General features: G+C 28.2%; 1 pseudogene; it reads right to left on the bottom strand.

The window, feature by feature from the left end:
* Positions 1-3,356: 3,356 nt before the first annotated feature.
* Positions 3,357-4,012, bottom strand: LOC124836023 (ethylene-responsive transcription factor 13-like; annotated as a pseudogene).
* Between the last annotated feature and the right edge of the window lie 1,268 nt (positions 4,013-5,280).

Genomic DNA, 5,280 nt, shown 5'->3' with positions numbered 1-5,280 from the left:
TGTTCAATTGGATCAAAATAAACAAAGTAAACTATATCTAAAATTCAATATTTAAAAAATTCTAATTTTATAAAATTCAAACAAGAAACAGGCATAAAAGAATATGAAATCAAAATTTTCAATAAAAAGTTAAAAAAGACCATAATTAGAAATTAAACTAAATAATTAATTTCCTGGATCCACCTTCCATGAGAGAGTATGAGATACGTAATCTTATTAGCCTATTATTTTCTTTCGAGCTTTCTTGATAACGTCATCAAATGGAAAGTACAAACAAAGTACACGTTTATCATATGTGATTAATTAATTATTCACATTAATTGACTACTAAAACGTCATTGAAAATATAGCAAAAGAGATAACTAAAGAGTCTTACTTAGTGTTTTTTTTTCTTCAAATATCTTGAATAAACTTGATCATTAAAACTATAAAAGTAAGTTATTTTTTGTTAATTAATTTAGTTATATAATAAAAAACTTTCAATTTTAGATTAGGATAGTTTATTACTAATAATTTATTATGGATTATAAAAATTGAAAAAAGTTATCAGTAAATATAAGAATAAAAAAAGTGTATACACACAGTACATATATATATATATATATATATATATATATCAACATTTAAAAAATTATTTTTAATTGTTAATTGTTATAAATGAGCGAAGAATACTATATTGCTACGTATCTAAACCACTAAAACTTAGACTCAATAATCACTTGTTTTCATTATTATAAATAATAATTGAAAAGGAGACTATTCAGAACACACTTCTAGAATCCCATCAATGGAAAGACAAAGACGTATTTTCTATTATTATGGTCGGTCACCTTGTATCTTTGAAAATTGCATCATAGTTTTTAGTCATATTATACTGTATTTTTTTTAAATAAATTAATTTTTAGAAAAACACATGTATTAATGTTATTCTCATTTTATCGCGGTTTCATAATTAAATATTAAATATTTAAAGAAAATGACACAAATTTTAAATTAAGCCAAGACATTACTTATATATATATATATATATATTTTTTTTTTTTTTTTTCTTTGAGCCTTTAGTTTTATAATTTTTTTCTTTTGTTACATAAATTTTTATATTTCATCACGGATTTTCATATTACTTTCTTAAGTATATTGCAAAACAACTTAATAACATATGTATGAACTAATGTCTTTAGAAAGACAAATTTTAGCTTTCATAAAACTCAAAAATATATGTTCTTATATTTAAGTACACTGAGGTTTAATCAAGATAACCCGAAAAGCAAAAATCAAGAAAAACATAAATAAGAGAACCAAAATCCCACAAATATTTTTTTTATAAATGTTTAGAAAATATTCTAGAGAATATAAAAAGTTGTAGTAATAAATTCTAGATTTATATGAATAAATCAATTGAACAAATACATAACTAAAAAATTAATAAACTAAATTTTTGGTTGAATGTTGGATATGATAATTTTAGTGATGTATTTTAACTGTGTATATTTAAGATTTACGCAAGGAGCTTTTGGTTGCAATAAGGGTTATCTGATTATAGAAAATGATCATAATTAATTGACATTTATTTTTTTACATTCATTTTATAATTATATAAATTATTATTTTATTATAATATAATATTTTATTAAAAAGGTAGTTGTAATGCAGATGATTTTGAAAAATAGTAGAATACTTCATATTGAAAAATAAAAGTAACTGAGATAATAACTCTCTTCCAACACGTGATTTTAATTAATTTTATATAGAGTAAGCAACCCTCTTTGGACCAACAAGACTAGTTATCAGCACATCTACAATTAAATATGTAATTTATGATTATGAATCACCTAATCTTATTAATTACTTTAGTCTTTTCTTAATTCTGGCTTTCTTCAAATGACTGTCGACAAATTGTGCATTACTATGAATGACAGAATAAAAATACGCGCTTATCAATTGTGAGTCAATATTGATTTTCGCCATCAATAACTTTTTATGTTAGTATGCAAAGGAAGACAATGATTGTAACTTACACATTGTGTTTGAAGAAATATTTTCGAGTGATATCTTCATAACACATAATAATTAACAAGTTTAATTAAATAAAACTAAGAATTAGTTTTTTATCAAATAAAAGAAAAAAAAGAAATAATTCAATTTTAATTTTACGTAACATTCCATTTAGTACTATAAAAATTACTAAATAAAACATTATGTAATTGGTAACCACCATACATATAGTTAAATAAGAGATAGAATATTAATTATCCACCAACGTAACTATATTAATATAATATATATACATCACCAGTAAATTAATTACAAGATTTTATCAAAATGGAAACTCTCTTATATACAAACCTAAGAAATTATAAGTTACTTCGCCACTTCTTCTCCATCCATCATAGACATATCTTCATCTAACTCAACTCTCCTCGTAAAGTGATCATAATGTATAAGAAATCACTTATTCACCTCAATAGTCGACACTGAACTCAATTATCCAGATAAATTCCTTTAACGTAGGCGTGCACTTGTAGTGATATTTATGCTCTGTAAAGTTATAAACAAAGAAATTATTACCCTACCACTTACAAGGTTAATCCCCTTCGTGCCTAGGATTAACTGTCAATTGGCTAGGATCTCCTGCTACTTTCACCATATAACTTATTTTACATTATTTGAATTTGAATAGTTATTAGAGTTTAAGATACCTATTTTCTAACCCCATATGTCAAAACATACACTAACAAAATTACAACCAATCCTTCTTTGATCGCTTCAAACCATTCTCATATGAACATCACAACAAGATTAGTCTCACTCATCGATCACTAAATTAGTACTTCTCTGACCTTAAGCTCGTCCTGTGAGTATATTTTCGTCCAACGAGTTTGCATAATTTTAAAGAATATTATTACGCTGTTTTATACCGTTGAGATAGACTTCATATAATTCTAATAATATCTTAAGAAGTAAATTTTAAGTCTAATTCAACTGTACAAAACTGATTTGTAATATAAGATTGCCGTTAACGTGAATCTGTCATATCCTGATATGATTTTATGAGGTAAAAAAGTCATTTAAAAAAATGATTTTTTGTATCTGTAAAGAAAAAAAAATTTAAAGGATAGTGTACTTGTAGTATGTATCTGTTGTCCGGTACTTGGAGAAGATTTTTCTTTAAAGTGCAATACAACATATGAAAGGAAATGCACAGAATCTGTTTGAACAAAAATGCTGATAGAAAAATAAAATATACGCCATGAGTTTCATATTTAAATAAAAAATTGAAACATCTCAAACTATCACAAGTTATCATCACAATTACTCAAACCCTGATGTCATTTTCACCTAGTGTTTATGGAAAACTACCACATATTCAACTTATTCATCTCCGAATAACCAAAGAATTATCTTTACTCCGTTTTGCAGTCACCAACGGTAAAACATTCAACGAACGTTTCTTTGATGTAACCCTAATCGGTTCGGCTTCATCCGAACCAATCAAATGTGGAAAATTGAGCTTTGCTTTGGAGCCATGCATTCGAAACGCAGCTCGATCATATGCCAAAGCTGCGTCCTCAGCAGTTTCATAGGTTCCAAGCCACACTCTCACACCATTCCTCTTAGCATCTCTTATCTCCGCCGCAAACTTTCCCCACGGCCTCCTCCGCACGCCTCGGTAGCTCAACCCCTTCACCGGAGGCGCGTGAGTTCCACTCTCGCCTTTGGTGCCACTGCTTTCACCCCCATTTTCCTTTTTAACTGGTACTTTGCTCACCCCACTGCCATTTGCCGGGAACCATCCGGTGGTGGCGGCGGCCTCAAGCAGAGCGCCGTAGATAACCATGTCGTCAGCGTCGTCCTCCTTCAGCGGCAGCTCCGCCCAGTTCTCGGCGGAGAAAATGCTCCGGAAGCTGGAGGTACGGCCGAGCACCGCCGACGCATCCTGAAACGGCATCGTTGCAGGGAGCTCGGAGAGATGAGGGGCATTCAAGTGGGTGTTTGAAGCATGAGGGTTCATCGTGTACAAGTGTGATGTTTCGATAGTTTCGTAGGTTGTGTGGTTTGCGACTTGTGAGTGTTGTGTCGTGTTATATATGACAAGGTTGTGCGAACCAGTAATAATATTCAATTGAACTGTGGACTATGTGGTGGTTCCGTGAAGGTTCTTAATTTAGCATGTGAATTAGGGTTTGTCCCACGTGGGAAAATCTTCACTTTATTTTTTGTTGTTTTCACATTTGTCTTAGAAGATTGGTCAGATTTGAGAGTTGGAAGTGAGGAATGTCAAATCATTTTGCTAGTTTTTAAAGTAACAATGTCTCCCAAGCTCAACGTGTCTGCTATTTAACTTCTTTTTCTCATACACAATGTATCGTGATTCCAATTTTGCCTTCTATTTTTCTGAAATTCTCTTATATATAAAATCCTGTATTCACATTTCTATATGATAGTTTTTTATTTAAATTTTAAAAAGTATATTTTTTTAAAAAGTAAAAAATTATGTATGGCACATGAATTACCATAGTTGATATAATACTAATGAAAATGATCAAATTGTATGTATTTTCAAAATTGAGAATGTATTTGAGACTAATAAAATATAGAATCTACTTAATATTTTCAAACAAACTAATACGAAGATCCAATTTTCAATAGGTTGCAAGTTCTGGAAAAAGCATGATGGTCACATACTTAATTTAACAAATGAAAAAACCATAAGTATTAGGAGTCTAATACCTTCTAAAAAGCTAAAAATTACATTACTTATAAAAAGCATACGTGCTTGATGTGAGATAATTGTTATTAAAAGTGAGATACTTGTCTAGCTTAAAATTACGAATACTTTGAATGAGTGTGTAGGCATTTTGCTTAAATATTTTTATTGTTATTCTGGATATGCTTAAGTGTTTAAATTAGTGTAATTCTTTTTATAGTTAAAATACTGGTGGTTAATATTAAATATCAGTTTAGATTCTAATTCACAAACAAATTATCATTTTATTATTGTATATTTTAATTTACAAATTAATTATAAATTTTTATTCATAATAAAATTTATTTTAAATTATAATTATTTTTAGGTTATAAATTAATGTTAAAATTAATTATTATAGTGACTAGTTATTTTTTTTTGTTTTTATAATTTATTTCTGATTTTCTTGTTGTGAATACTAATATATTGTAAAGGTGTTAATATCACTTTAAACACTTAAATTTAAGCACTTAAATAGTGTTACTATCTTATCTTGAGTTATATATTCACGGCATCTTGCATTCTTAAGTTTT

The sequence above is a fragment of the Vigna umbellata genome, chromosome 7 (genome assembly GCF_029865625.1).
Source record: "Vigna umbellata cultivar VRB3 chromosome 7, Vumbellata_1.0, whole genome shotgun sequence".
NCBI lineage: Eukaryota > Viridiplantae > Streptophyta > Magnoliopsida > Fabales > Fabaceae > Vigna > Vigna umbellata.
The sequence above is the reverse complement of the archived record's forward strand: the minus strand, read 5'-3'. Positions and strand labels throughout refer to the sequence as shown.